Here is a 12,642-nt window from a genome sequence, read left to right as displayed (position 1 = left end):
TAATGTCTAGCATTTGCAAAGGTATAGGAGGCCAGAACTCTCCTCTGGGGTGGATTGTTATTGTTGTTGTCTGCTCCACCTGGTGGATTGGTTGAATGTTCCTCCATATCTTGGAATTCTTCTTCTGATTCCTCTTCTCCAACAATATTTTTCCCTCTTTCAGCTCTTCTTAACCTTCTAAGAGTTCTTTCGTCTTGTTCATGAAAGATGGGTGTATTTCTTCTTGTACCTGACATACAAGCAGAACATAAGAAACACACAAACCAGTGACACTTCAATCTATTGCTAGAATGAAGTTTTAGTTAGCTTAAGCAAAAATTCAAATAGTTAGTGAGTTAATTGAAAATTAAAAGAACAGAAAATAAAAAGAAAAAAATGCTAGATCTAGATCACCACCTCACTTAATCATTGTCAATCTAATCAATCCCCGGCAACGGCGCCAAAAACTTGATGGGTTATTTTTGCGAAGAAACGAATTTCTCCAAAACACCCAAATCTAACCGGCAAGTGCACCGGGTCGCATCAAGTAATAATAACTCACGGGAGTAAGGTCGATCCCACAGGGATTGAAGGATTGAGCAATTTTAGTTTAGTGGTTGATTTAGTCAAGCGAATCAAGATTTGGTTGAGAGATTTATGATTTGCAGAATTTAAATTGCATAGAAAGTAAAAGGGAATGAGTAATTGGCATGAAATTAAAGAGAACTGGAATTTAAAGTGCTGAATCTTAAAGAACAAGAAATTAAATGGCAGAAACTTAGAACGCAAGAAATGTAAATTGCAAAATCTTAAAGTGCAAGAAATGTAAATGGCTTGAATTGTAAAGGGAATTGGGAGTTGGATTTGCAGGAATTAAACAAGGAAAAGTAAATTGCAACAAACAGAGAAGTAAAGGATGTCTTGAATCAAACCGGATCTCAAAACAGAAATGTAAATAAGCATGAAAACAGTAAACAGGGAGTGGGAAATGGGAAATCCGAATCTCAGGACCCAAGAGACTAGAAAACCAAGTCTAGATCTCAGTGCCTTCCCAGATCCAACAAGAACAAATGCAAAAGAGATTGTAGATTGCAAAGAAAGTAGATGAAGAAGCAAGTGACCGAAACTGAAATTCAATTAAGCAGAAAATTAAACAAAGATCCCAAGGTGAGATTGAAACAGAATTTCTTCAATTCTCCACCCAAGATCCAAGACAAGAACTGTAAAGAATGCTAGGCAAGAACAAGGAAGAAGAGAGATCAATTCTCCTCCCAAATTCTCTTGAATTAAAACAACAATGCTAAGAAATGTAAAAGTGAGCTCTAAGCAAAATTTAAAAGAAAGCTATTCTGAAAAACTAAAAGGGAAGCTCCCCGAAAAACTTGAATTCTATCCTATTTATACACTTTCTTCAAATGATCTTCAAGCCTTGAGTTGGGCCTTTGCTCTTGGTGGAATTGGGTTGAGAGAGGCCTTGGTTGATTGCTCTTGGAGTTTGGAGAGGAACCAAAGTGAACCAATTGAACCGGGTTGGAGTTTTGCAAAAGTTTGAGTAAAAGTTTGAGTAAAAGTTTGAGGCTAACTTTTACTCTAACTTTTACTATCAGCCTCCATGCTTTGCTGCTATCCACGTTGGGGCAAAAGTTAGGGGTCTAACTTTTGCTCCAACGTTGGCCTCCTTATGTGTACTTATGGCGCCAACGTTAGCCCAGAAGTTAGAGGCTAACGTTGGCGCAAACTCTTGCTCCCCCTTTGTATTGTTCATGTGCCAACGTTAGCCCAAAAGTTAGAGGCTAACGTTGGTGCAAACTTTTGGTGGCCAGGGAGTGTTTTTCTCATGCCAACGTTAGCCACAAAGTTAGGGGCTAACGTTGGCGCAAACTTTTGGTGCCCAGGGAGTGTTTTTCTCATGCCAACGTTAGCCACAAAGTTAGGGGCTAACGTTGGCGCAAACTTTTGGTGCCCAGGGAGTAACTTTCATGTGCCAACGTTAGCCCAAAAGTTAGGGGCTAACTTTTCACCCAAAAGTTTGTGCAAAAGTTTGAGGCTAACTTTTACTCTAGCTTTTTGCTTCCTGGTTCATTTTCACTTATTCCATTGTCCTCTCTTTACTCCTAGCCATTCCTTCTTGCTTCAACCTTTCTCCAAGCTTTCTTCACTTATCATTAATCAACCAAACACATCAAATCTATGCTTAAAATCATGAGATATTCATTTTATCATAATATGTGACAATTATAGCATAAAACCTCATGACATAGCATGAATTCATACATGGTTGATTAAATCAAAGGAAGCATGAAAATTTACCCATATTAGCTTACTTGTAGCTCAAGAAAGTGCACAATTCAAGTGAAAACAAAAGAAAAAGACTAGTGAAACTAGGCTAAGATGACTTGTCATCAATGGTCCAGGCATGGCCGAATGGCCAGCCCCCATAAAGGTCTAAGATAGCATAAAACTGATCAAAGATATGACGAAGATGTAAATACAATTGTAAAAAGTCCTATTTATACTAAACTAGTTACTAGGGTTTACAAAAATGAGTAAATGATGTAGAAATCCACTTTCGGGGCCCACTTGGTGTGTGCTTGGGCTGAGCATTGAAGCTTTCACGTGTAGAGGTCTTCCTTGGAGTTAAACACCACTTTGTAACCTGTTTCTGGCATTTAACTCTACTTTGCAACCTGTTTCTGGCGTTTAACTCTAGAATAGGGCAGAGAGCTGGCGTTGAACGCCAGTTTGCATCATCTAAACTCGGACAAAGTATGGACTATTATATATTTCTGGAAAGCCCTGGATGTCTACTTTCCAAAGCAATTGAGAGCGCACTATTTGGACTTCTATAGATCCAGGAAATCCACTTTGAGTGCAGGGAGGTCAGAATCCAACAACATCTGCAGTCCTTCTTCAACCTCTGAATCTGATTTTTGCTCAAGTCCCTCAATTTCAGCTAGAAATTACCTGAAATCACAGAAAAACACACAAACTCATAGTAAAGTCCAGAAATGTGAATTTTATTTAAAAACTAATAAAAATATACTAAAAATTAACTAAATTATACTAAAAACTATGTAAAAACAATGCCAAAAAGCGTATAAATTATCCGCTCATCACTTGCCCATTGGTCTGGAGATGGTAAGTTGTTGCCACCTTGTGAATGATGCCTTGTTTCTTCACCAGACCTGTCATTCTCCTGTTACAAAAGTTAGTGCCTTGATCACTCACGATTGCTCGTGGTGATCCAGAGCGACAAATTATATTATTCCTAACAAAAGAAACAACAACGTTAGCATCATCAGTACGGGTAGAAATTGCTTTCTCCCATTTAGAAACATAATCGACAACTAACAAAATGTATAAGAAACCATTAGAATTTGGAAATGGACCCATGAAGTCAATACCCCAAACATAAAAAATTTCACAGAACAACATAAGTTGTTGGGGCATCTTATCCCTCTTGGATATATTCCCAAACCTTTGGCATTGGGGGCAAGAGTCACGAAAAATGCTAGCATCCTTAAAAAGTGTGGGCCACCAGAATCCACAGTCCAAGATTTTTCTAGTAATTCTCTGAGGACCAAAGTGTCCACCACTCTCAAAGGAGTGGCAGGCCTCTAAAATGGACTGAAATTCTGATTGTGGCACACACCTCCTAAATATTTGGTCAGCACCACATCTCCACAAATATGGGTCATCCCATATATTACTTCGACTCACTTTTAAGCTTGTCCCTTTGATGCTTAGAAAAATTAGGAGGGAATGTACGACTAACCAAATAATTAGCTATAGGTGCATACCAAGGAACCACCTTAGATATTGCTTGCCAGATATCAAGTGGAAACGCATCATTGATAGGAGTGGAGTCATTTTTAATATGTTCAAGGCAACTCAAGTGGTCCGCTACTAATTTTTGAGAACCACTCCTATCTTTGATTTCTAAATCAAATTCTTACAGCAGCAATATCCAACGGATTAACCTTGGTTTTGACTCTTTCTTAGCTAACAGATACTTTAAGGCTGCATGGTCTGAATATACTACCACCTTAGCTCCGAGTAAATAGGCTCTGAATTTATCCAGAACAAAAATAATAGTTAATAGCTCTTTCTCAGTGGTAGTATAATTAGACTGAGCACCGTCTAAAGTCTTAGAGGCATAAGCAATAATATAAGGGTCCTTACCTTCGTGCTGAGTCAGCGCCACTCCTACCGCATAGTTTGATGTGTCGCACATGATCTCGTACGGCCTACGCCAGTCAGGCCCTCTCACAATAGGAGCTTGGGTCAAGGAAACCTTCAGCTTATCAAACGCCTCCATGCAATCTTCGCTCAACTCGAACTCTACGTCCTTCTGCAGTAGACGGGACAAAGGCAGTGCTACCTTACTGAAGTCCTTGATAAATTGCCGGTAGAAACTTGCATGACCAAGAAATGAACAGATTTTCCTCACAGAGGAGGGGTAAGGTAAACCAGAAATAATATCTACCTTTGCTGGATCAACAGATATACTAGTATTAGAAACAACATGGCCTAGAACAATACCTTGCTTCACCATAAAATGACATTTTTCAAAATTAAGTACAAGGTTTGAACTAGTACACCTTTCAAATACTCTAGCTAAACTATCCAAGAAAAGGTCAAATGAATCACCATAGACACTAAAGTCATCCATAAAAACTTCCATACAATTCTCAAGAAAATCTGAGAAAATACTCATCATGCATCTTTGGAACGTAGCCGGTGCATTATATAAGCCAAAAGGCTTTCTCTTATATGCATACGTTCCAAAGGGACATGTAAAAGTAGTTTTCTCCTGATCTTTAGGAGCTATATGAATTTGAAAATATCCTTTATAACCATCTAGAAAACAATAGTGCAATTTACCTGACAGGCGATCAAGCATTTGATCGATGAAAGGCAGTGGGTAGTGATATTTGCGAGTGGCCTGGTTCAGACGCCTGTAGTCAATGCACACCCTCCAAAAATTTTGCACTCTAGTGGCCATGAGTTCTTCATGCTCATTCCTCACTATGGTAACGCCAGACTTCTTTGGGACTACCTGTATTGGGCTAACCCATTCACTATCCGAGATTGGATAAATGATGTCAGCTTGTAGCAGTCTGGTTACTTCCTTCTTTACCACTTTTAAAATGATGGGGTTCAGCCACCTTTGAGGTTGACGGATAGGCCTCGCTCCCTCCTCTAGAAATATCCGGTACTCACAAACCTGAGAACTGATACCTACTATGTCCGCCAAACTCCACCCAATTGCTTTCTTGTGTCTTCTCAGCACATTAAGCAGCTGCTCCTCTTGTTGGAAAGTGAGTTCCTTCGCAATAATGACTGGGAAATTCTAATTGTCCTCAAGATAAGCATACTTGAGGTGGGGTGGAAGGGGCTTCAACTCCATCTTCAGCTCATGGCTTGGCACTTGATCATCTGGAACCACTGCAGGTGGCAAGGCGTCTTCAGTATACTCAGAGGGCTTCCCCACACTTGCACCTTGCTCCATGGTCGTCTCTTCTGCTGTCTCTTGGTGAACTTCAGCTACAATCTCATCAATAATGTCGCACTGGAAGATGGAGTGATCTTCTGGTGGGTGCTTCATGGCTTCATTAAGGTTGAAGCTCACTGCTCTGCCATCTATCTCAAAAGAATAGGTTCCTGAGAAGGCATCCAACTTGAATCTCGAAGTCTTCAGAAATGGTCTCCTAAGCAAGATGGACGAAGGTCTTTTGGAGTCACTAGAGGGCATCTCTAGAATGTAGAAGTCAATAGGAAATGTCAGCCCCTTGATGCTCACCAGGACGTCCTCCGCAATGCCAATCACTGAAATTATGCTTTTATCCGCCAAAACAAAACATGCTGCCAATCTTTTCAAGGGTGGGAGCCTCAAGGCATCATATAAAGATAATGGCATAATACTAACACATGCACCTAAATCACACATGCAGTCAATAAATTGTATACCCCCTATAATGTAAGTAACCATGCATGGACCGGGATCCCCACATTTTTCCGATATAGCACCCATTAAACCAGAAATAGAGCTACCTAAAGGAATAGTTTTTAAATCATTAATTTTATCCTTATGCATGCACAAATATTTTAGAAACTTAGCATATTTAGGTATTTGTTGAATAGCATCAAAAAAGGAGAATAGTTACCTCAACCTTTTTGAAGATTTCTACCATTTTTGGGTCTAGCTCCACTTGCTTCTTAGTCCTCCTAGCAAGGTGTGGGAAAGGGATGGGGGTGGCATCTTGCACAGCACTATCTTCCTTAGGCACTCCATTACTTGGTTGAGCAACTTTTTCTTCAACCGCATTTTGTACCTCATTCTCTTCGTCAACCTTTTCTACTTCAACAATATCTTCAACTTGAACATCTTCTCTTGAGCTTGGTTCTTCGGGACTCCTCTCTTGCAATGTAGTTCCGGGCCTCAAAGTGATGGCATTGATTCCACCTTTGGGGTTAGGTAAAGGTTGAGAGGGAAGTGCACTAGAGCTTGAGGGTTGGTTGTTGGGGGTAGATGGTGGTTCCATGCGGGATATAAGAGCTTGTAGAGTAGAGGTAAGACCGGTAAGGCTAGAGGTAAGTGAATTCTAAAGCTCTTTTTGTCCTTGAAGGATAGAACGGAGTGTTTCATCTTGATTAGAGGGAGGGGAAGAGTAGGTGATTTGAGGGGCTTGTGGTTAGTTGAATTGAGGTGCTTGGGAATATTGGGCTTGTCTTTGGTGAGGTGCTCTGTATGGAGGATTCTGTTGATTCTGGTTTTGCTGATAGTTGTTGTTATTCCATCTTTGATTTTCACCAATGTTTCTGCTTCCTTGGTTGTGGTTGTCCCTCCATCCTTGGTTGGAATTATCTCTCCAACCTTGGTTGGAGTTGTCTTGCCAACCCTGATTATAGTGACCACCTTGGTTAAAATTACCGCCTTGTTGATAGTACCCTTGATTTGGACGATTGTAGAAATTATGGGTAGCCACCAAGGTGTTGTCTTCTTGTTAGAGTTGAGGACATTCATCAATGTAATGAGAATAACAAGCGCATATGCCACTCACTCTCTGGGGGACCAACTGTTGACACTGCTGCAGTGCAGGAGGTGGAGGTTGTTGTTGATTCAGCTGGAGCTGTTTTAGTATATTGCTCATCTCTCCCAGAGTCTTAGTGAGAGCCGCGGTCTCACTACTAGAAGAAACTTCTGCAATAGCCTTGGGGTGATGAGTCATTTGGTTTGCATTTCGGGTAGACTCAGCTAGATCGGTGATCAGTTTTCACGCTTCTGTCGTCGTCTTGTACTTCGTCAGAGAGCCATTACTCGCAGCATCTAATAAAGTCTTGTCTCCAGGCTTCATGCCTTGACTAAAATAGCTAATCAACACCAACCGGTCAATCTTGTGGTGGGGACATGAATCTAGAAGATTCCTGAAGCATTCCCAATACTCATAAAGAGTCTCTACTTCACCTTGAATGATACAGGAAATCTCCTTCCTCAGTCTATCTGTAACTTCTGCTGGAAAGTACTTGTCCAGGAACTCCCTTTTTAACAAGTCCCAATTTGTAACAACAGCTTCCGCTTGAGTGTAGAACCACTCCTTTGCCTTTCCCTCAAGAGAGAATGGGAAGGCGTATAGCCAGACGTCAATCTCATCAGCACCATGCCGCCTAGTAGTTGAGCAAGCTATCTAAAAATCCCTGAGGTGCTTGATAGGCTCTTGAGCAGGTAATCCATGGAACTTGGGCAGTAAATTAATCAGAGCGCTCTTCAGTTCGAATTCTACACCCAAGTTCGAATGGCGCGCTTGATATGGTTGCAGTGTAAAATCTGGAGCTCTCGCTTCCTTCAGCTGATTCTCCTAGGCTCTGGCATATTACCTGCACTCAAATCAACAGAAGAGGCGTCAATAAAATTAACAAGATCAGAATTAGTTTCTTCCTCGAATGACCCGTCAGACCTGTCCTTAGATAAGACTGGTAAATTGGGTAAAACCCCTTCACCACCCTCGGAGAATAACCGACGTCGAGCTCACCCAATACGTGAAATAGTTCTTTCGATCTCAGGATCAAATGCGGCTAAGTTCGGATCCGGTAATGATCATGTCATTCAATGAAAGAAACATATAGCTCATGGTAATAAAATATAAAAAAAAAAAAGACAAAATGCAATTATGTAAAATAAAAAAAATTATTTACACCAACCAATAATTTAGCACACTGTTGCAACTCCCCGGCAATGGCGCCAAAAATTGACGGGCGAAAAAATGCCGGTTAAGAAATATTAGTAGAAACTGCGTTGTGAGTACAGTCTTAACCGATGAAATTCCCACTGTCAATTTAAAAGATGTCACAATTAAGGAATAAATAACTGGGAGTAGAATTTTCCGGTCGTTTCCCAAAGAGTTGACACAACAGTGTAAATTATTGATCAGGAGTTTTCTGAGAAATTTATGAGGTTTGAAAAAGGAAAATTAAATAACTAAAAATTAAAGTAGTGAATGATGACAAGAGATGTTGTGTATTTAAAAAGTCTTGGCTAGGAGAAAATTAATTGGAGTGTCTATCCTCGTTGAATTTCTCAAGTATAATAGTAAAAGTTATTGTTCCAATTAGTTATCCTCTTGCAGTTGCAAAGGAAGGTCAATTGGGTACACTAACTCTGACTCACAAGTCCTAGCCCCCTCCCAGGAAAGGACTAGAGTTAGTGAAAATAGAGTTAGGCAACAATTTCAAAGTTCAAATTAACACTTGAGTTTTCCAACTCAAGGGGTTCCAATTAATCAACTCCAAAGCCAAGTTGAGAGATTTACTCTATTAACATGAATTCTATTTTCACAAACATGAAAAGGGAGTAGAGGAGAGACATAATAATTAAAATTAAATTAATAAAAGCAATATTGGAACTGATAATTGATTAAACGAAATCAAACAGGCAACGAAATTAAACATAAAAATGGTTCATTATATTAATAAATTTAAAATTAAGAAAATCCAAACATGAATTCAAGTAACTAATTGGAAAAATAAAAGAGTAGAGTAATAGAAAAGCAAACTATAATGATGGAGGCTTCAACCGAAGGTAGTAGCAACTCTCTCAAGATAAAATCCAAGCAAAACTAAGAAAAAGATAAGAACCCTATGAGAGCTAGTATTTTCTCTAGAATTCAAAACTAAAAACTAAAAACTAAGTGAGAATGAAAGTGTGTCTAAGTCTCGGTTACACCCCTGCCTCTAATTTGGACTTTCAGACCTGAATCTGGGTCAAAAAGGGCCCAGAAATTGCCCCCGACGAATTCTGATATGCAGCACGTGACGGCCTATCACGCATACGTGTCGATGCGCATTCTTCCAGTCACGCGTACGGGTGCTACACGCGTGCGCGTCGCTGCATTTTCTCCTGACCGGGCGTATGCGTCGCTTCACGCATGCGCGTCGCTGCTCGCCCTTGAAATCTTTAATTCCTTGTGTTCCTTCCTCTTTGGCATGCTTCTTTTCCATCCTCTAAGCCATTCCTGCCTTGTAATCCCTGAAAATACTTAACACACATATCACGGCATCGAATGGAAATAAGAGAGAATTAAAATTGACAAATTTAAGGCCAAATAAGCATGTTTTCAATCATAGCATCAATTTGGGAAGGAAAATGTAAAACCATGCATTACATATGAATAAGTGTATAAAATATTGATAAAATATACTCTATTTAGTACAAGATAAACCATAAAATAGTGGTTTATTACCCTCAACTATATAATATTATATATATTGATAATTGTTAATATATGCTCTTAATTAGTTAAAAGAGCTGGCTACTGTGTACTTTTATATATAACATCATCTCACCCAACCTCCCCTTTTACCTTAAGCCAGAAATTCCTACAAATTTTTGGTCTTTGTAACTTTCCTTAATTATTAGTCAGTAACTTGCTTGCTTTATACAATTTTATTATTATGATATAATGAATCAAGAATTAGTTAATTTTCTTTTGGCTTGAACAAATCTCATGGTTAGAAGAGATTTTGTTGAATGAGTGATGAAGGTGCTTTCTTTTTTCATGAATTGCATTGTAGTATTAATGGCACATTAACTAAGAATCTAGATAGATACTCAAATGGCACACTAACAATTTGCAGCAATGTTATTAGTATTAATTACACCAACTAGATACTAGGCGTCTAATTTTATCCCATAAAACATGCTAGTCAATAACTTTCAAACAAGCTACATGCCCAATGAGTGAAAATATACATACATGGGAAGTATAGAAGGGCCAAAGTATTAAGGTTAAACATATTATTATTATCTCACCTTCAATTGACCAGTGGTATATATACAGAGGTCTGTGTCACAAGCTTTGCCTCTGCCTCTGCCTCTGCCTCTACTTCTGCTATTATTATTAGTGGCTGTCTTTCCATATGAAATTTGTTCTAATAAATAAATACTATTAATTAATAACATCATCAGCCTTTGGTAAAATGTTAAGCACATAATAAATAAAAAGCTTAAAATGTTACCTTTGGTAAAATTTTGTACAAATTTTCATTCAAACATATCTCTTGCCAAGTTAGTAGCTACATTATCTTCACATCTCTTTCAATGTGTTAAATGCAAGTTGCAACTTGTAACCAATCATTTTTATATATCTATCTTAACCATGAATTAACATAGATAGTTATATGGCAGAAAACAAAACACATTTTAAGCATATACCTGGATTGGTAGGTGCACATTGCCTTTTTTCTGCACTTGCAATCTCAGCACAAAGCTTTTAAATCTCACGAGCCATAGAGATTAATTTCTTCTCTATCACTTGACCATGAGCTGAGAAGTAATTAAAAAGAAGTGATTACAAGAAATTAAAGAGAATAGCCAATGTGATTTCTCTAACAGTCATTTCACCAATGTGGTTATCATGTTACCTAATATACACTGAACTTCTCTGTGCCAAATTATCTTCCATGAATGTCAAATATCCAATTCCTCAAAGCAAGTTTCTCTTGCACGAATTCCAATACCCCAAACCCCAAATACACCCTTTGGCAAACGAACAACCCAGATAAAAGTTAAATAGTAAACCTCAGCAGAAATTATGTTTATCGCATTCAATAATTAGCAAAACCCCATGCATATTAATGAGAAATCACTAATAATGAGCAAGTCTTAACGTAATTTTGAATTCAGGACCCTATAATCAACGACCTTAAACAAAGAGAAAGGTAGAAGGGGAAGGAAAAAGGTACCGTGGAGAAAAGGGTGGTGACCGTCCTTGTCCCAACCAATGCCGCGGGTGGAATCAAGGTACTGCTGAACGGGGTGGCGGCATTTCTGAAGGTGGTTAACGCCTTCGATGCAGATCAGCCTTCTCGATATGGATCCATTTCTCTCTTACGACCAAAGGAGACGATGCATCGACGGAAGAGACAACGGAAAAAGAGATTATCGAAGTATGTTGTGGCGACAAGGACACGAATGGATATAGTAGTGGTAATGACAGTGTTGATGGAGGCGGCGATAGCTGTGAGCTTTCTCACACGGCGATAGCTGCTAACTTTAGGGTTTGTTTAAAGGAGGTTTAGGAATTTTAATTATGTGTAACAGTGGAGGCTTGGGAGGATTTTTTATAATTATGTAGGAAAATTTTATAATTTGTCATAAATAAAATATTTTGTGTAAATTTTTAAAAATTCTCACTAGAAAATCTCACTAATTATTAAAAATCTTGTAGTCTAATGTCAAGTTCACGATAGATATAAAAAAAACTATCGGAGTAAATTGATGACGATTTTTAATGGAAAAAAAATATTTTGACGTATTGATAATCTAAAACGCTTTATCAGGCTTTCAATCAAACTCGTGTTTAAATGATTTTTTAAGTAATAAATTTAAAAATAGTACACAAATATTCAACTATTAATAAATTAGAATCAACATTAAAAGACTCTAGTTTCTTACCAATGATGTTGCATATCAATCAAAAGACATGACGCTAATAATTTTTAAAAAATATAACATATGAATTATTATAATATAATACTTACATAACTATTTTTGGAATTACCATATGTTCATAACACACAGCGGAATAAAAGAGAATAATCTTAAAGATCTATTTTGTGCATTAAACTTTATTCTAATAATAAATATATAGTAGATCAGATCTAAATACCTGAGTACGCTAGTAAAATTTTTTTTCTCCTTCGATGGTACGAAGGTGCTATGCGTATCTACACTGAGACCAACCTTTACTGTCAACTCTTTGACCAATGGATATCTGATCTAAATTGAGAACCTCTTTGCAACCTTTTGCACACCATAAAATTCTTCTCCAAGAATTAGCCTCACATACATTTATATGTGTAGAGGTAAAGGAATAAAACTCTTGTTATTCTCTTTTGTATTTTCTGTACTCTTGACGTACATATATATAGTATGAGATTTGTTATTGATTTTAAATTTGAAGCTCAATTCAAATTTAAATCATATCTTGAAATTCTAAATCTGAATCCTTCAAATTTATGAATCATATCATAACTCAATTTGAAATAGAATTAGTTAGGATCTCATCCAAATTTAGAAATAGAATAACTAATTATTCTCAAATCTCATTTAATATTCTCAATTATCATACTATTATTATATTCTTGGTGCTAGCAAAAAATATA

Source organism: Arachis hypogaea, chromosome 14 (genome assembly GCF_003086295.3).
Source record: "Arachis hypogaea cultivar Tifrunner chromosome 14, arahy.Tifrunner.gnm2.J5K5, whole genome shotgun sequence".
Taxonomy (NCBI): domain Eukaryota; kingdom Viridiplantae; phylum Streptophyta; class Magnoliopsida; order Fabales; family Fabaceae; genus Arachis; species Arachis hypogaea.
The sequence above is the reverse complement of the archived record's forward strand: the minus strand, read 5'-3'. Positions refer to the sequence as shown.